Genomic DNA, 22,179 nt, shown 5'->3' on the forward strand with positions numbered 1-22,179 from the left:
TTACGACTCTGAATGATACATTATGACACAGTGAGTGATACATTACGACACTATGAACGATACATTATGACACAGTGAATGATACATTACGACACAAAGAATGATATATTACGACACAGTGAATGATACATTACGACTCTGAATGATACATTATGACACAGTGAGTGATACATTACGACACAGTGACTAATACATTACGACACAGAACGATACATTACGACACAATGAACAATACATTACGAAACAATGAACGATACATTACGACGCAGTTTATGATACCTTACGAGTGAATGATACATTACGACACTATGAACGATACATTATGACACAGTGAATGATACATTACGACACAAAGAACGATATATTACGACACAGTGAATGATACATTACGACTCAAGGAACGATACATTACGACACAATGAATGATACATTACGACACAGTGAACGATACATTACGACACATGGAATGATACATTACGACACTTTGAATGATACATTACGACACAGTGAGTGATACACTGTGAACGATACATTACGACACTGTGAATGATACATTACGACAGCGAACGATACATTACGACACAGTGAATGATACATTACGACACAGTGAATGATACATTACGACACTGAATGATACGTTACACTATGATATATTACGACATGAACGATACATTACGACACAGTGAATCATACATAACGACATACTGAATGATACATTACGACACAGTGAATGATACTTTACGACACAGCGAATGATACATTACGACACTGAATGTTTCATTACGACTTAGTGAACGATACATTATGACACTGAATGATACATTCCGACTCAGTGAACGATACATTACGACACAGTGCATGATACATTACGACAAAATGAATGATACATTATGACAGTGAATGATACATTACGACAGTGAATGATACATTACGACACAGTGAACGATACGTTACGACACAGTGAATGATATATTGCGACTTTGTGATGATACATTACGACACCGTGAATGACAACTTAGGACACAGTAAACGATACATTACGGCACAGTGAGCGATACATTACAACACTGAACGATACCTTACGACGCACTGAATGATACATTACGACACAGTGAACGATACTATACGACACAGTGAATGATACATTACGACACAGTGAATGATACATTACGACGCTGTGAATGATATTTTACGACACAGTGAACGATATGTTACAACATTGAATGATACATTACGACACTGTAAATGATACTTTACGACTCAAAGAACGATACATTACGACATAGTGAATGATACATTACGACACAAAGAACGATACATTACGACACTGTGAATGATGCATGACGACACAGTGAACGATACATTACGACTCTGAATGATACATTACGACACAGTGAGTGATACATAACGACACAATGAACGATACATTATGCCACAAAGAACGATACATTACGACACTTTATGATACATTACGACACAGTGAATCATACATTACGACACAAACAACGATACATTACAACGCAGTGTATTATACATTACGACAGTGAACAATGCATTACGACACTGTGGATGCTACATTACGACACAATGAATGATACATTTCAACACAGTGAATGATACATTACGACACAAAGAACGATACATTACGACACTGAACGATCCATTGCGACACAACGGTACATTACGACACAGTGAATGATACATTGTGAATGATACACTACGACACTGAACGATACATCACGACACTGTGATTGACACATTACGACACTGAACGATCCATTACGACACCGTGAATGATACTTTACGACACTGAGCGATCCATTACGACACTGGACGATACATTACGACACCGTGAATGATACTTTACGACACTGAGCGATCCATTACGACACTGAACGATCCATTACGACACTGTGAACGATACATTACGACACACCTTAATGTACAAGCATGGTAAAGGTGTGAGTCGCAGTTTGTTCTTGCAGAACATTTGCGACGTTCAGGAAGAACATGGATAACAGTGCTGGGTCGAGAGGACACCTACCTGTTCACCTCATCCCGTCCCACGTATGGGACGCGTTTTCTATCGTCCCAAACCACCAGGCGGTTTTCTATGATACGGTCTGTGTGTGTGTGTGTGTGTGTTTCCTTGCGTCTGTTTATTTGTTTCTGTCTTTGTCTACATAGACAAAGGGAAGAGTTTTTGTTTGTGTTTATGTTTAGACGTTTGTGCTAAGAAGCTTACGACAGATGGTAGTAAACTTACGAAGAACAGGGAGGGAATCAGCTTATGGTCAAGCTTTGATACAAGCTTGGGGGGAAGGGTGGGGGGGGGGGGGTATCAGCTTAAGCTGTTGCCACGGTAAATATTTTATTAGTTATTTTGTTAAAGACATGATGGTAAATAAACAGGAGTTGTCAGACGTGTTTAGAAAACACAATGTTGGCTGGATTGAATGCCAACCCCCCCCCCCAACCAACCCTCCCCCCTCCCCCCTACCCCCATCATTGCACGCCTCAGACCACGCCCACGATCCTCGTCCAGCCCGGAATACCACGCCCACAGGGTGGTCGCCTCGTGTCTCTCCAGGCCCCCCCCTCCCCCCCCCCCCAAAAAAAAAGAAATAACGTTTAGTGTGGAGACAACCTCACAACACTTGTCCACAACATCTCATCTAGTGCCACAACACGCCCATCCATCTAATCAGACCACCCTCATAACTACATACTGGGCCAGCCCTAGTGCACGCCCACAATCCACGTCCAGCCTCAGGCCACGCCCACAACCCTCCACCAGCCTCAGGCCACGCCCACAACCCTCCACCAGCCTCAGGGCACGCCCACAACCCTCTACCAGCCTTACAACATGCCCACAACCCGCGACCAGCCACACACCATTCATACAACCCCAGATCAACGTATAGTTACGTTAGTGTCTTAAGTTTTACAGTTTTTCTCTTCAGATGTGTTGCTGGGCGACGCGTAGTGGTTGTAAACTGGGATGTTTTTCTTCGGACTTCTGAAAAAAGAAGATATATTTATTTATACTTAGTCGCTGTCTCCCGCGTTAGCGAGGTAGCGCAAGGAAACAGACGAAAGAATGGCCCAACCCACCCACATACACATGTATATACATACACGTCCACACACGCAAATATACATACCTGTACATTTCAATGTATACATAAACACAGACATAAACATATATAGACATGTACATGTTCATACATGCTGCCTTCATCCATTCTTGTCGCCACCCTGCCACACATGAAATAACAACCCCCTCCCCCCGCATGTGCGCGAGGTAGCGCTAGGAAAAGACAACAAAGGCCACAATGTTCACACTCTCCCTCAGATTGTTCTGCCCTGGCAATTTGAGGTCACATTCCTGGTCAATTTACAAATTCATTTACATATGAGACAGGTATCAAGAACGTAAATTTTTTCGTGTTTACACCGTGTGATGTGAGGGAGGAAAAGACATTCAGTTCTGAAGTGTTTGGAGCTTCAGCAGCCTTCAGAACCAGTGGTCATGATATAACCTTCAGAACCAGTGATGGAATTTCATTCATCGATCCACTTTTGCTTCTTTCATCCCTTCCTTCCTTCTCTGTGTTGCTATATGTGGTATATATATGTGGCCACACGAGCCTGTACCTACATATGTAGGTGTGTATGTGTGTGGGGGGGGTGAGCCATGTATTCTACATACCGTGGAGAACCGCGGGATGCCAGCGGTGTGTTTTGTGGCCAGGATACATTGGCGGAGCTCAAGCCAGACCACAGGAGTTGTAAGATAGATAAAAGGTGCGAGATAGCAAGATAAGAAATGAGAAGGAAAGAAAGATGTTTTGAAACGTGTATTGTGGACATGTTTTGAAACGTGTATTGTAGACATGCCAGGAAACAGTCCAAAGCTTTTCCATAAATGCATCAGAAGCAGCTAAGCTGGCCAAGGGATTTTAAAGGAAAGAATTGTGTGTATCATTGAGGAATTGGATGACGAACCCGAAGGTGTTTCAGTAATGCAAGACACCGAGTCCAGACGCCATCAAGAACATATTAAATGAACGTAAGGGAAACATTAAAAGGGGTGTTGTCCAATTTAAGACTCATGGTGTTGATGAACTTACTTCATGTATGTGGATACACATCCTAAAACCACTCCAGATTTTGTGTTGCAGTCGTGGCTGGAGGAAGGTCAAGTGTCATGGGAGATGGAGGACGCGGGTCGTGCTCGTCTTTAAGAAAGTAGACGGAGAAGATCAGCTCAGCTACATGTGGCTGCACCAGAAGAGTGTGTGTGTGTGTGTGTGTGTGTGGCTTGTGGTGTGCTGTGTGAGAATGTGGTGCTGGTGGAGATTGTGGTGGTGATGGTGGTGGAGACTGTGGTGGTTCTGTTGGAGACTGTGGTGGTGGAGATGTGGTGCTGGTGGTGGAGATAGTGTTGGTGATGGTGGTGGTGGAGACGCCACCAGCCAGCAGGGTCGGGTTATTAAGGCCGCGCGATCCCCACTAAACGCTCTGGTTCCCACCAAGCTGATGCATCGTACACTCTCTCTCTCTCTCTCTCTCTCTCTCTCTCTCTCTCTCTCTCTCTCTCTCTCTCTCTCTCTCTCTCTCTCTCTCTCTGTAAGTCATATTAACTACTGTAAGGGATTCCACCTCGTCTTATCTTCACACACGTGAGTGACACACGAGCTTACGTCATCACGATAAGAAAGATAACAACACTCCAGCTATCCAAGATAACACTCCAGCGTTGAGCGTGCGGGGGAGGGGGGGGCAAGTAGTGATGATGATGATGATGATGATACAACCGTTGTGTGATCTATATGAGTGATCATCACAACAACACTAGGGACTGAGAACATCATAGAGAGACATGTGAAGATAACCCAGTTTGGAATGTGCGTCTTGAAAGACGATACAGTCATGGCAGAGGCGACCATATTATGTGGGGGAATATGTAGTGACCGTGTGACACCGTGTGATGATGTCTGCCCTCCACCGTGTCACTGGGGGGGGGGGGGGGGGGGGGAGGCCTGGCCTCCAGCGAGGCAGTGTAACCCCCCCCTCCTCAACCCCCTCCCCTTCCCCCACCAAATAAAGTAAAAAGGACAAGACGAAAGGAAGAGACGAAAACCAGCGAATAAATGGAATAGTGAAGACGTAAGGTATTGATCAAACATGATGACGACACTCAGTGGGGAGGGAAGAAAAAACCACTGAGAAAATGATTAAGAACTGATGAGGTGATAATGAAATCCCACTGAAGAGAACAGTGGATGTGGTCCCACTGAAGAGAACAGAGGATGTGGTCCCACTGGAGAGAACACAGGATGTAGTCCCAGTGGAGAGAACACAGGATGTAGTCCCACTGGAGAGAACACAGGATGTAGTCCCACTGGAGAGGACAGGGGATGTAGTCCCACTGAAGAGGACAGAGGATGGAGAACGAATCAAGAACTAAAAAATTATTAGACCCTTTTAAAAAAAAGTTAGCATCTTCTTTACAAACTGTATCGACCGAACCCCTAGGTGTGCATGAACAGCTGGATTGACTGTGGACGGACTGCCGCAACCAGGATTCGAACCCGTCCTCTGGACGACCCAGGGCGGCGAGGCCCTTGAGTGTGTCAGAGTCAGCAACGCTAACCAGCGCTACATCATTACCACAGTCGCTCTCCTAACCACCACGACCCTCGTTCGCTTGTTTTTCCCAGTGGGTTTTCTGATCTTCAGTCATAGCACTTCATTCTGTTCTATACCACCTTGAAAGTGTACCCAGTTAGGTTTATAAAGTGGCCAGTGTATTGCAATATGGTAATATCCCTTGTATCAACCCCCCCCCCCCCACCACCACTGTCCTCCCACTTGTAAATAAAGGTGCAAAACCAGGTCAGACAAGGGAAAATTAATAAGCTTATTGGACAAGGTTGGAGCGGCCCAGCTTATCTTGGCCAAGATAGTGGTTATCTTGGCATTACGGGCTCCATACACGCCCTTCACAGAGGCTGGAAAGCCTTGATATATTTTTTTATTCTTTTGCAGTTCGAAATTTTGGTAAAGGGTTGATGGTACAGCTGTATATCCCAACGTGTTGGTGAACCAGGCCGTTAGAAGGGCGGTATAGAACATAGAAAACGAGGAACTGCCCAAAAACTGATATAGAACATAGAAAACGAGGAACTGCCCAAAAACTGATATAGAACATAGAAAACGAGGAACTGCCCAAAAACTGAGTGTGTGTGTGTGTGTGTGTGTGTGTGTGGGTGGGTGTGTGTGTGTGTGTGTCAGACCCTCACGTACATCGTAGCACTACATCAGCTTTTTACCGAGAAGCGTAGTGACGCCTGCGCAGTCAACCAGCACTTCAGTGGCTGTCAAGTTTCATTCCCTTTTGGCTCAGGTAGTTGCTGCCTTCTTCCCCCCCCCTTTTTTGTGGGGGGAGGGGGAGGGTGGGGGCCTGAGCCACACGTGCCCCCCCCCCCACATAATAGTCTTCTCCCACATAACACATAACAACACGTACTGTACACGACTCGTTCTTCGTAACTTTTATAGATACTTTTCTCCCCCTGTGGAGAGCGCTACGCGTTAGCACTAACCCCCCCCTTTTTTACCACAATCTGGACGTAAGTACTCGTAAATAACTCTTCCTTCTGTGTCTCTCAGTCTATATATCTATCTGTGTATCTCTGGTAAAGATACACATGACTTTGGTAATAGATTATTACCAGGTGTTTGGAGGAATGTTAGCGAGCGTTCAGTTCGCTGAGTGAACATGTTAGCGAGCGTTCAGTTCGCTGAGTGAACATGTTAGCGTGCGTTCAGTTCGCTGAATGAACATGTTAGCGAGCGTTCAGTTCGCTGAGTGAACATGTTAGCGAGCGTTCAGTTCGCTGAATGAACATGTTAGCGAGCGTTCAGTTCGCTGAGTGAACATGTTAGCGAGCGTTCAGTTCGCTGAGTGAACATGTTAGCGAGCGTTCAGTTCGCTGAGTGAACATGTTAGCGAGCGTTCAGTTCGCTGAGTGAACATGTTAGCGAGCGTTCAGTTCGCTGAGTGAACATGTTAGCGAGCGTTCAGTTCGCTGAATGAACATGTTAGCGAGCGTTCAGTTCGCTGAGTGAACATGTTAGCGAGCGTTCAGTTCGCTGAGTGAACATGTTAGCGAGCGTTCAGTTCGCTGAGTGAACATGTTAGCGTGCGTTCAGTTCGCTGAGTGAACATGTTAGCGTGCGTTCAGTTCGCTGAGTGAACATGTTAGCGTGCGTTCAGTTCGCTGAGTGAACGCGGTGTTCCCAGTGCCTGTATACACCTGGCGTTTAACCACCCATGCAGTACAGTGCTTGAGGAGGTAGCCCGCTACCCCTGCTCACATGGCCAAATACCCTGTTGATATTTATCATTTTGTACACATGTTTATTGTCGTGTCTGATAACAAAGTTCATTCATCTCTGTCTTATAGCATAACCAGAGAGAGATATAGATATATGTATATATTCCTATGAGTCACGGGGGAAATGAAACACGATAAGTTCCCAAGTGCACTTTCGTGTCATAATCACATCATCAGGGGAGACATAAGAGAGAAATATTACAGTCAGTTGATATACAACGAAGAGACGTAGTTAGGAAAGGCCATTTGGTAAACAAGTGTTATAACTACTGTTATATTTCTTTCTGATGATGTGATTATTACACGAAAGTGCACTTGGGAACTTACCGTATATCATTTCCCCCGTGGACTCATAGGAGTATACTTGATCACGCGCTCAGTAGTGATCCTTTGCAAGATATGTATATTATATATATCATAGATGATATGTTTACCCATCCATGCCTCACTGTTTCATTGTGTCTTGTCCTCTTGCAGGTTGTATGAAGTTAATGTGGGGTTATAGAGGATCGTGTATTGTATTAAGGGAAGCTGGACGTTTAAAGTGTCCTTGGAACCTGTGTACTAGTATAAAGTAGACCAAGGAACGAAGTATGAGCCAGTAAATGTGCATGATATTCTCAAACCAACATGAACGTTTTTTTAAAAAGATACTTCACCTGTTTCCCGTTTTCTATAAGATGCTCACTTGTCTATTCTCATCATGGTTTTGTTGTCATTCCCACAAGGGCGAGCCTTGTCGCCTCTGTAGATTTAAATGTATTTTTATCTCATAGTTAATAAGATAAATAACCTTATCACTGGCAGTCACTTACTTATTACATATACATTTAGCTCAGATGAACTCTTAAGGTTTGCATGAGCCTTTAAGGGTTGTTTGATAAGCTTTGACAAGCCTACTTGACCCTTGACCTGGGAATGACAGTTTGATTATATAAGTGCTGCATTTTGCATCTCTGCCGCTACCATGCCTGGAGTGAGCGATACAAAGTTAGAATTAAACCAATCCAAAAGGAAATGATGATGAAGGAAGAAGTACGAGTCGTTTATTGTATAATACGACTGGTTGAGGTTACCCTTAATCACCCGTAGTTACTGTCATGATGATTAACCTATCGTTAAATATGGTGCTTTGACTGCCATCACTTGATTACAAAAGATATTTATGAAAGTGATTCTTAAGTTCGATGTTGTCCCTCAACGCCATGACGTGTTTGTATCTCGTGCGCTCTGACCTTCCCTACAGTGGTGGAGGCCCGACCGTAGACTGTAGAGTGTCGTGTGGACGCCCGACCGTAGAGTGTAGAGTGTCGTCTGTCTCTCCTCCAATCTACCTATCTACTCCCATAATCTTTAGACACCAGTAGATCCCGAGTGGTTGATCTGTGTCGCGTCTTCTACTCTCGTCGCCACTTCTACTTCCATCTACCAGTTTCCTCCTCTTTGTAGACGCCAGGGAACATCTTGTAGCAAATGTCACTATTCAGACGAAGAGATTGTAGTGTCCCAGTGTATATAATGTCCTCCCCTTTTTTATCAGTTGGATGTTTTATTATCTTCTTTTTACATCATTTTTGAGGTTGGCCTTGCCATCTGTCCACACTTGCCCCTCCCTGATCACCTTTCCAGTAATGTGTTTATGTTTTCCAGTCAGTCTTCCATGGCAGTTTGGGTCAATATGATGTACTACATCAGCCCCTCAGGGTCTGGTGTGTCTGTCTGGCCTGATGGTTTAAAAGTAATTTCACGTAAACACATTCAGCAACATCTTTATAATAATCTTCCATACCAAGAGTATGTAGGTGCCAGGAGGTGATTTGGACCTCCATGTCCAGCCACCTCCATGTGGGTTCCAGTGTGTGTGGCCACTAGACTCGCTGGAGTCAAAAATATTTCTTTTTTTTTCCAGAAATTCTCAATTTCTTTTCCTTCATAATTCTATATTGACTTCGTTTCGCATTGTGTTGCCCACGGAAGCCCTTCTTGTGACAGTCTTAGATGCTTGTACTATAGTATTAGCACAGGAACCTCAACCTTCTCTACCTCCAACGTACCAACTCATATGATGACATATCCATGACGTATACCCATGTCTACTTACCACCACTGGATATACCCATGTCCAACCCATGACGTATACCCATGTCTACTTACCACCACTGGATATACCCATGTCCAACCCATGACGTATACCCATGTCTACTTACCACCACTGGATATACCCATGTCCAACCCATGACGTATACCCATGTCTACTTACCACCACTGGATATACCCATGTCCAACCCATGACGTATACCCATGTCTACTTACCACCACTGGATATACCCATGTCCAACCCATGACGTATACCCATGTCTACTTACCACCACTGGATATACCCATGTCCAACCCATGACGTATACCCATGTCTACTTACCACCACTGGATATACCCATGTCCAACCCATGACGTATACCCATGTCTACTTACCACCACTGGATATACCCATGTCCAACCCATGACGTATACCCATGTCTACTTACCACCACTGGATATACCCATGTCCAACTCATGACGTATACCCATGTCTACTTACCACCACTGGATATACCCATGTCCAACCCATGACGTATACCCATGTCTACTTACCACCACTGGATATACCCATGTCGGTAACCCCCCCAGAGCCAACACCTGACCTACTGACGAATGATCAGGAAGGAAATACAGATGGTAGTACTGGATTGAACGACACGACATTGATGTGTATGTAGGCAAGAGATACAGTAGATGTATTATACACCCTCTGTCTTGGTGTATGTAGGCAAGATACAGTAGATGTATTATACACCCTCTGTCTTGGCTATAACGTAAGTCTTGCTAATACGTAACGTGTCGCTCAGAGATTGGGATGTACAATTTGTATCGCTCACTCCACACATTTATTTTGCTTTGGTATTTAAAAACCTTTTCCCATATATATATATATATATATATATATATATATATATATATATATATATATATATATATATATTCTGATTTAAGGCCATGTATTTTGCTGCTATAATAAATGACTAATTATTTCTATATTCACTCTGGTGAATAAGCTTTCTAACTCCCGGGCCCCTTGTGGTACGGGGTAACTCACTCCTGCTCACAACCATGTTATAATAACTCACTCCTACTCACAACCATGTTATAATAACTCACTCCTACTCACAACCATGTTATAATAACTCACTCCTACTCACAACCATGTTATAATAACTCACTCCTACTCACAACCATGTTATAATAACTCACTCCTACTCACAACCATGTTATAATAACTCACTCCTACTCACAACCATGTTATAATAACTCACTCCTACTCACAACCATGTTATCATAACTCACTCCTACTCACAACCATGTTATAATAACTCACTCCTACTCACAACCATGTTATAATAACTCACTCCTACTCACAACCATGTTATCATAACTCACTCCTACTCACAACCATGTTATCATAACTCACTCCTACTCACAACCATGTTATAATAACTCACTCCTACTCACAACCATGTTATCATAACTCACTCCTACTCACAACCATGTTATCATAACTCACTCCTACTCACAACCATGTTATCATAACTCACTCCTACTCACAACCATGTTATAATAACTCAGTCCTACTCACAACCATGTTATCATAACTCACTCCTACTCACAACCATGTTATAATAACTCATTCCTACTCACAACCATGTTATCATAACTCACTCCTACTCACAACCATGTTATAATAACTCATTCCTACTCACAACCATGTTATCATAACTCACAGTCTTGGCTTACATCGCTTCCCGTCAAATGGGCTCACTTGCCACAATATTATTATTATTATTATTATTATTATTATTATTATTATTATTATTATTATTATGTATTATTATTATTATTTTATATTATTATTATTATTATTATTATTATTATTATTATTATTGTATATTATTATTATTATTATTATTATTATTATTATTATTATTATTGTATATTATTATTACTATTATTATTATTATTATTATTATTATTATTATTATTATTATTATAGCTTCAAACTCGGCCAAAAACCTTCTTCAGGACAAAGAAGGAGTTAAGATAATTATCTTTTAATCTGTTCTTGGAGATCCTCTCTCTCTCTCTCTCTCTCTCTCTCTCTCTCTCTCTCTCTCTCTCTCTCTCTCTCTCTCTCTCTCTCTCTCTCTCTCTCTCTCTCTCAGTGATGTAATCGTACTCCACTCAAAGACATCTGATGTACATCGCCAAAAAAACCCGACTTTCCAATTACTGTAGTACATCTGGTGTTGAGGCATGACCTGTGTCATGTACTACCCCAGACATGTACTGTAGTACATGTGTACACTCCCTCCTCACCTTACCTGTACACTTCTCACGACCTGCACCAGCGTGGCAAACGCACCTCACACTGAGCTACGATGCAGAGGTGGCGAACCCCATCTACTGCATGGCTACCACACACTCTACCACACACTCTACCACACACACACACACACACACACACACACACACACACACACACACACACACACACTCTACCACACACTCTACCACACACACACACACACTCTACCACACTCTACCACACACACACACACACACACACACACACACACACACACACACACACACACACACACTCTACCACACACTCTACCACACACACACACACACACACACACACACACACACACACACACACTCTACCACACACTCTACCACACACACACACACACTCTACCACACTCTACCACACACACACACACACACACACACACACACACACACACACACACACACACACACACACACACACACACTCTACCACACACTCTACCACACACACACACACACACACACACACACACACTTGCTGACCTAGGTCACCTTCGTGAACGAATGAGATCATCACCACAGCTCTCTCTCTCTCTCTCTCTCTCTCTCTCTCTCTCTCTCTCTCTCTCTCTCTCTCTCTCTCTCTCTCTCTCTCACTAGCCGTGTGATGCTGTGGAGTAATGGCGTTTCTTTCTCTCCCCCGTAGGACCCGTGTGTTTGCCCCGGGGGAGGGAGGAGAGGTGAGCCAGTGGTCGGTGGTGGCCCCCCCCCCCCCTGGCTGCAGCAGGAGGAGCCTCCCGCAGGAGTGAACGTGAGTCCTCCCTCCTCTCCCTCCTGCCGTCACCTGTGACGCGTGACGGGATCCCTGACGCCCCCCTGATTTGGGGGGAGGGGGGGTATGGTGACGGGTGGGCAGGTCTCCTCCCCCCTGTCCCCCCCCTCACTCTCTCTCTCTCTCTCTCTCTCTCTCTCTCTCTCTCTCTCTATATATATATATATATATATATATATATATATATATATATATATATATATATATATATATCTGTCTCTATGTATCTATCTATCAATCTATCAGTCTATCTCTCTATCTCTCTCTCCTCCTGTATTACCACAATCTCAAGGTACCGGGTAATTCTTTGAGGTAATAGTACTTGGCCTTGGACTGACCTGACTGTGCGCATGCGCCGCTTCTTCCTCCACCTCCTGCTGTTTGCAGTGGACCCCCGGGCACCGTTAACTGCCCCCTGCCATATACCCTCGTCCCATTTTCTGTGAGTAGTTCTCGTGCCTGCCCTGGAGCGAACCACCTCGTATGGCCTCGCATCTACTGACACTGGCTGGTCTCTGAGGACTGACACTGGCTGGTCTCTACTGTGGTCTCCACATGGATTGTGGAGCTGGTGTTCTGCATGATGTTATTATGCATGTTAACAATAACCTCTCTCTCTCTCTCTCTCTCTCTCTCTCTCTCTCTCTCTCTCTCTCTCTCTCTCTCTCTCTCTCTCTCTCTCTCTCTCTCTCTATGTATCTCTCTCTCTCTCTCTCTCTCTCTCTCTCTCTCTCTCTCTCTCTCTCTCTCTCTCTCTCTCTCTCTCTCTCTCTCTCTCTCTATGTATGTATCTATCTATCTCTATCTCTCTTTCTATCTATCTATCTGTCTATATATATATATATATATATATATATATATATATATATATATATATATATATATATATATTTGTATGTATTTGTATGGATTTGTATGTAGCATTTATGGATCTGGAGAAGGCATATGATAGAGTTGATAGAGATGCTCTGTGGAAGGTATTAAGAATATATGGTGTGGGAGTCAAGTTGTTAGAAGCAGTGAAAAGTTTTTATCGAGGATGTAAGGCATGTGTACGTGTAGGAAGAGAGGAAAGTGATTGGTTCTCAGTGAATGTAGGTTTGCGGCAGGGATGTGTGATGTCTCCATGGTTGTTTAATTTGTTTATGGATGGGGTTGTTAGGGAGGTGAATGCAAGAGTTTTGGAAAGAGGGGCAAGGATGAAGTCTGTTGGGGATGAGAGAGCTTGGGAAGTGAGTCAGTTGTTGTTCGCTGATGATACAGCTCTGGTGGCTGATTCATGTGAGAAACTGCAGAAGCTGGTGACTGAGTTTGGTAAAGTGTGTGAAAGAAGAAAGTTAAGAGTAAATGTGAATAAGAGCAAGGTTATTAGGTACAGTAGGGTTGAGGGTCAAGTCAATTGGGAGGTGAGTTTGAATGGAGAAAAACTGGAGGAAGTGAAGTGTTTTAGATATCTGGGAGTGGATCTGGCAGCGGATGGAAACATGGAAGCGGAAGTGGATCATAGGGTGGGGGAGGGGGCGAAAATTCTGGGAGCCTTGAAGAATGTGTGGAAGTCGAGAACATTATCTCGGAAAGCAAAAATGGGCATGTTTGAAGGAATAGTGGTTCCAACAATGTTGTATGGTTGCGAGGCGTGGACTATGGATAGAGTTGTACGCAGGAGGATGGATGTGCTGGAAATGAGATGTTTGAGGACAATGTGTGGTGTGAGGTGGTTTGATCGAGTAAGTAACGTAAGGGTAAGAGAGATGTGTGGAAATAAAAAGAGCGTGGTTGAGAGAGCAGAAGAGGGTGTTTTGAAATGGTTTGGTCACATGGAGAGAATGAGTGAGGAAAGATTGACCAAGAGGATATATGTGTCGGAGGTGGAGGGAACGAGGAGAAGAGGGAGACCAAATTGGAGGTGGAAAGATGGAGTGAAAAAGATTTTGTGTGATCGGGGCCTGAACATGCAGGAGGGTGAAAGGAGGGCAAGGAATAGAGTGAATTGGAGCGATGTGGTATACCGGGGTTGACGTGCTGTCAGTGGATTGAATCAAGGCATGTGAAGCGTCTGGGGTAAACCATGGAAAGCTGTGTAGGTATGTATATTTGCGTGTGTGGACGTATGTATATACATGTGTATGGGGGTGGGTTGGGCCATTTCTTTCGTCTGTTTCCTTGCGCTACCTCGCAAACGCGGGAGACAGCGACAAAGCAAAAAAAAAAAAAAAAAAAAAATATATATATATATATATATATATATATATATATATATATATATATATATATATATATATATATATATATATAATCAGTCTATCTATCTATCTATATCTATCTATACATTCTCTCTCTCTCTCTCTCTCTCTCTCTCTCTCTCTCTCTCTCTCTCTCTCTCTCTCTCTCTCTCTGCATGTTCTTTATGTGTTCTCTCTCTCTCTGTCTCTCTCCCATTTTCTTTGTGTTGATCAGCTTTATATATTTCAGCTACATAAACAAAAATCTGCTGCATTGTTTCTCCAATAAACATCATTCAGTAATCTTTTCATCATTATTTTTGATTCATGTTTCTTTTAATCTGTACCACAATGTAGATAGAGAAGGAGTGGTTCTCTTTTTTTAAATTACATATCAGTCATAATTCATTTTATATTTTTTGTGTCTGTGCAATTAATTCCACCTTCCTTTACTGATTATGTTGTAAATAAATAACATTTGTGGTTTACTAAACTGTTGAAATAACTGTTGGAAATTAGTAACTTCTTGATACTAATTTTGTTATACTAAGATTGCTTGATTCTTTTATTACATGTCAATTGTTTCAGGTATTTGTTTATTAAGATATTACGTTTTAACATTTTGCCTTAATTTGAATTGTTTATTGAGAAGTATAGATTAATCTTGAGCTTGGAGAATATATATATGTATATTTAGTATTGTGCTTTTAAATGCGTGTGAAAACTGTACTAGAATGTGATTATTAATTGTCAATATAGTTATCATTTATTATAGTTATTGTTTTTTTTTATTGCTTTTGATATTATAGTTGATATTGTGCGTGTGTGTGTGTGTGTGTGTGTGTATGTGTGTGCTTAGTTTGTATAGTACTTTAGCTCTGATGAAGTCCTCTATGTTTACATACATATATATATAAATATATATACATATAAATTCTATTGTGTGTTACTGTTTTCAGTCTTATATTCTGTTGCCAGCATTTGATGGATAAATGTGGCTGTGTTCTCCATGTTCTCTTGTGTTCTAATCAGTGTTTGTTCTCTTTTCTCCAGTGTTCAGCTCCAGGGTGGGTGAGAACTCACACCTCCCGGCCAGCCTCACTACCAACACTACTTTTCTCCTCTCCTCATTACTCTCCTCCAAAGCTAAGACAACTTTATGTAATGGTAAAAGATCAATTATGTTCACGAACTGTCTAGCCAAACCATTCACCTTTTGATATGGTTATTTTTTTTATCAGTTCTCAACCACCGGTAGAAACCGTAGAAAACTTGGAACACTTTTTTTTTTATTTTCAGATTGAATTTTTTTGGTGGGACACTATTATATTTTTGGACATGATTATATATCATGCAGCGCCCTCTCCCTATATATATATATATATATATATATATATATATATATATATATATATATATATATATATATATATATGACATTTTTGATGATAAAATATTACCTCATAGCCATTATTTCTAAAGTTATTTTAATCAGCTTCGTAAAAGATTATTATTCACTTGTTTATTCTACATACATGTTCATGTGATCTGCCTCATAAACGCTTTTACAAACGGCTTTAAAATGGACGTCGTTTAAACTGGTGTCTCGTGCTGATCATTTGCATGAACTCTTCAAAGCAATCATGATTACGCGTTTAAAAAAAAAAAATATTTAACTTATATCATTGCTTCATATATGACATATTTTACATAAATTCTCTCTATCACATCTTTCATCTATTTCGTTCTTTGACGAACAACGTGTGGCCAGTGTTCTAACGTGTGCCATGTTCTTTGCAGAACGCGAAACCTTCCAAGAAACAGTGATGGCGGCAGGAAGGCTCCCTGTAGCACTCCACTGTCGTCGTCATGGTTGATGTTGGGGGAGGGACGTGTTGTGGTCACATTCCTGTGTGTGTGTGATGCTGCAGGACAACAAGCCATCATCACAGATCACAACCAGCACGCGGGGCATTGCTGACTAGTCTGTCTCTCCTCTCTGCCCGAGCGAACTCCAGAGAAAACGGGGAAATTGGTCGCGGAACCTCCTCATAGAAGATGGGAATGGGAAGACCTGGTTAACATCGCTTAATAGCGAGAATGGGAACTTTTCTCTCTTTTTTTGTACGATGTACAGTGCAATTCAATATACAATACTGGGGAAGATTGTCTTTACCTGTATCAGGATAGGCACCAGCTTGTAAAAGGTTAGAATCAAAGAATTTTTACCTTATTGACATATATATATATATATATATATATATATATATATATATATATATATATATATATATATATATATATATATATTCATTCATGGCAGCTCTTGTGAATGTTGCACAAGTATTTGTTTTTCACTTTCAAATGACTGCTTGTTTGTAATGTTTAGTCTTCATATTATTGTTATTTTTTTTCAACCATTATGCATTGATGCATAATTATGATGCAAAGAAATGCAGGTCAGTATATATATATATATATATATATATATATATATATATATATATATATATATATATATATATATATATATATAGTGAATGTGCATATTTGTTTCCTGATTTTCTTGGAAGAGAATATCCTTAATATTTTATATAATGTAGTTTGAATATTGTTTAGGACTTTTTAATGTCGTGATATACAGGCATAGAGAGAGAGAGAGAGAGAGAGAAAGAGACTTTTGGCTGTTTTAATACCATGAAAACATATCCAGTAATTATGATTTTATATAGTATATTGTGTATTAACTTGCTATTTCTTTATTTGGGTTTGATATAGTCACACATCTAGGTGCTATTACTTCTCCAGTAAGTAATGAAGCAAGAACTGATCTTCTACATATTCATAAATACATATATATATTAATTCTACGTTTACATTTGATGTAAGCAGAGATTAGCTATGTATACATTTCCCAGCAAACTGTGATGGTCTAGTTTGCTGGCACCATAATACAGCCTTGGCCTGGGTTGTCAACTTACACTGGCTAGGCTGTAAATCCAAGTGGCTCCACCAGCCATGCTAACCTGGAGATTTTTTTTTTTTTATCATTAAATTCAAATATGAAAAACTGGTGTTAAGATCAGATAAATTACCACAATTTACCTCTCTGGATCTTTTTGATTACATAAAGAACTGGTGTCATAATTTTTTTCTTCTCTCAAAAGCTCTCCAGTTTTTCATAATTGGTTTATGGAAGCCTAAAGAGAATTTATTATTGAGATAGACTATCGAGTGATATTGAGATTTTCCCGTTGTTATATAGTATTTCTATGGTTTATTATGGACATTTTTTGCAGTAATTGCATGATAAATGACCGCGTGTATGCCTATCATTGCCGCCATTGGACCTAACCATATATATTCCAGTTTCCCTCCATTTTACAATATATTAATTCTAAAAAGATTCAAGGTCTGATTTTGTTTTTGAATGACCTATTGAGGATTTGTGGGTTAAATTGCTATTCACTGGTTAGGCCACATATTGTGATAGGGACTTTGATATTATCATGACTAGAAATGAGAAGTAGATTTGTTACAATTGTCATAAATATAAATGAGAAGTAGATTTGTTATGATTGTCATAAATATAAATAAGTAGATGTGTTATTTCAGTGTTCAATAAAAAGGAGAAGTGGTTGTTGTTGATGTTGTATAAGATGGTGGATAGCTGTTTAACCAACTCATCTTATAAGGTTTCCATATTCAGTTCTTAAGGTGTCATCGAATGTGATATGATTCATGAATTAATCATTGTTAATCGTGTTTTTAAGTCACTTGCGTGTAAAGTAATAAAAAAAAAAAGGAAAAAGTGGTTAAGTGAGTTAGTGTATTACCCGTTCCAGACACTAAGGTGTGTATGATCATGTCACAGTTGATGTTATTAAAGTCAATATGTGATGTATCCTACAACATTTTGCAAGGTATGGATACATCACAGCAAACTTTCTTATTCAAAGATAAATATAATTATAGAAATGTACATAATGTCAGGCAAAGAGTGGGACGTCTGTGTATTCTAGAGCAAGATTTATTTATTTTTTTCTTTTTTAATCTAGTGAAGGGGGCTTGTAAAAATATATGAGCCAGCTAGACTTATTTTCTATGCTTTACCTCAAAGTCAAAGGTTAGCCAAGGTCACAGTAGTTTTGATTTATCATTGTCTACGGCGTCTCACTTGTTGCCCCCCTAACCACCAACCAACGAAGCAATATTTTGTATCTTAGATTTGTCTTCGTAACCAGTTCACTGTCGTATAGGTCACGTGACACTTGTATTTAGATTACAAATTAGGTTCTTACCTATCCATATACATATATATATATATATACATATTTATTTTTTTTCCATCACAATAACCATATTTAGGGGATTGTTTGTTGTTTATTGCTAGTTGTGGGGAAGATTGGTGGACATTTGCCTTCAAAAGTAATTTGGGCACATTTACTGGTGTGTATGATAGCGCACATATAATAACTCACATGAAGAACATTTGCCTCGGCATTGCACAACAAATTTTGGACCACGTTTTACTTGACATCACATATAGATGGCTCAGGGGTCATGACCTGGCTCAAACATGCATCTAATTAGTACAGAACATCTGGAAGAAATTAATCTCAATGTATGAATTAATCTTTATGAAATTAATCTCTGTATATGAAATTAATCTCAATGTATGAAATTAATCTCAGTGTATGAAATTAATCTCTGTATTGTATATGAAATTAATCTCAATGTATGAAATTAATCTCAATGTATGAAATTAATCTCAATGTATGAAATTAATCTCAGTGTATGAAATTAATCTCAGTGTATGAAATTAATCTCAATGTATGAAATTAATCTCAGTGTATGAAATTAATCTCAATGTATGAAATTAATCTCAATGTATGAAATTAATCTCAATGTATGAAATTAATCTCAATGTATAATCAAAAACTTTATTTTTTAACATATGACCTAGAAACTTGTACGCATGACACAGGAACGAGAACAAAATATTTAATATTGAACATACGACGTCTCAAAGAAATTACAAGTGATAAAGAATAAATAATTTAGCAATAGGTCAAGGCTCCTGAGCATTATAAGTACGTGAGGTTGCAATAAATGACTTCAGTTAGGTGCAGCGGCTTTGACCCTTCCTACTCACCAGTACACACAAAACCTAACTGACCAATTTGGACAATTTTATGTTCTTTTGTGACTTTTTGATGTTACAATGTGACCCTATGGAGTGAGTAGATGATTTATTAAAGACCTGCGTGCAAGTTAAGAATTTGTAAGAGATTTGGAAATGGAATGCTTGTTAAGAGGAACATTTAAACTTCCACCACAAAATTTTATTTTTAAAACAAATCTAGTAATTATTCAAATTTGGTTCCTAAGTGTAATAAAAGTGATGAAAGTGTTTGAGATTCATTTACTGGATATTATGAATGAAGTGTTATAAGATTGCTTGATAAGTTCTACCTTTTTCAAGACCTGAAATATACTTGTAGTGTTTTATACATCTCATGATAGAATATAAATCGTAGATGGTAACTACCTGTGTTGGAGATGATATCATTGATGATAATAGAAATATTAGTTTCTTGACAATTTTTAGGTAGAGAAGAATATATATATATATATATATATATATATATATATATATATATATATATATATATATATATATATATATATATATATATAAAGTTACCAAATGCAAGTGCAATGTCAAGTCTTGGAATATAGAAAAAAAGATTGTTAACCTAACACGTATGCATTTTCTGTAATTGATTTTTATAGTTTATAGATTCATTCTGGTCATAATTCATAGTGATTGAAATTTTATTAAAAGACAAATTTGTTTAGAATAGTGTTTAGTTGAATCTTAAATGTTGTGCAGATGTTCATTTTTCTAGATATATATGTATGTACATTTGAGTGTATGTATGTGTGTGTGTGTGTGTGTGGTGGGAAGAAGGTATAAGACGACTGTCATGTTAGACCCAGATGACAAGTCTATGTTGAGTGCTTATTAAATAAGCAGCGCAGAACCCATATGATAATTGTCATTGTTGATCATTCTGCTTTGTAATTTTAATAAATTTTTATATACTGATGTACCGTTTTTCTTGGCCTTTTTTTTTTTTAAGATAGTATAATTTTTTTTCATAACATTTGATGGAACAATAGACCATACAGCAGTTTATCTTTGTACTGATACCAGATTAGATATAGTTTATTGTGTCCAGTTTCTATTTTCTCTAAATTTGTAACGTACTTTAGTGAATTTGATGATACTGTGGAGTTTCACGATGATCAGAATAGAAATTTGGAACACACTAGCATAGAGGGAACTCAAGAATGCATTCTATTGTAAGGAATCAGGTCATTGCCCAAATCTGACTTCAGCAAGAGCAGGTCATATGCCTTGTAGGGTGATAATTCATGTGCCTGTTACATCGCATGATTACTCAAGGGTGGGCCGTTTTGATAACTGTTTCTTACCCTACACGTCGAAGCTTTGGAACTCTCTGCCTTCTCATGTCTTTCCCAGTAACTATGACCTGACACATTTTAAAAGACAGGTTTTTCACTTACTCCAAAAGTCGTAAATACTTTCCCTTGTCTTTTCTTTTTCCTTTTCACAATTCTCTCCATATTTCAGTTAAGGCCCGGCCTTGATGTGGACTGGAGCCTTCATCATCAAATACGACCATTGAATAAATGAATTTGGAACATTCTAATATTTCTTTGAGTAGAAGAACTGGTCTAATCACCACAAGAATTTAAGGACTATCCATTCTACTCGCCAATACATAGATTTAGAACATATATCATCAAGATTAACTGAACTTCATTCTTTAAAGATGATATAGTCAACAACACCACAACCATATTTCGAAGAATTTAACAAAATGGAAGTTTACTTATAAACACTGATATAGTGGTATGTGGTACAGACTTGTTTTGATATTTCACTTTTGTTTTTCGGAAAACCCGTAGCCATAGATGAGGAAGTGAACTGTCGACCGTAAGTTATAATACAAGATGTTCCTTGCTTTAGTTAATATATTCACGTGACCTGCGGATGAAGCCATGGTATATATATATATATATATTTTTTTTCATACTATTCGCCATTTCCCGCATTAGCGAGGTAGCGCTAAGAACAGAGGACTGGGCCTTTGAGGGAATATCCTCACCTGGCCCCCTTCTCTGTTCCTTCTTTTGGAAAAAAAAAAAAAAAAAAATATATATATATATATATATATATATATATATATATATATATATATATATATATATATATATATATATATACTTTAGACGATAAATG

At 39.6% G+C, this 22,179-nt stretch overlaps 1 protein-coding gene across 6 annotated transcripts in view; it reads left to right on the top strand.

Moving 5' to 3' along the window:
• The window catches only part of qvr (protein quiver), a 356,159-nt gene extending 335,201 nt beyond the window's left edge, over nucleotides 1-20,958 (top strand). For 5 of the 6 annotated variants that reach the window (XM_071696431.1, XM_071696432.1, XM_071696428.1 and 2 more), the window contains 3 exons: nucleotides 12,499-12,603; nucleotides 15,900-16,013; nucleotides 16,647-20,958. The gene's annotated coding sequence lies outside the window, so the exon portion shown is untranslated. The remainder of the gene's footprint in view (nucleotides 1-12,498; nucleotides 12,604-15,899; nucleotides 16,014-16,646) is intronic. The other variant, XM_071696430.1, reaches the window with a different exon arrangement.
• Nucleotides 20,959-22,179: the final 1,221 nt, after the last annotated feature.

Source organism: Panulirus ornatus, chromosome 59 (assembly GCF_036320965.1).
Source record: "Panulirus ornatus isolate Po-2019 chromosome 59, ASM3632096v1, whole genome shotgun sequence".
Lineage (NCBI taxonomy): Eukaryota > Metazoa > Arthropoda > Malacostraca > Decapoda > Palinuridae > Panulirus > Panulirus ornatus.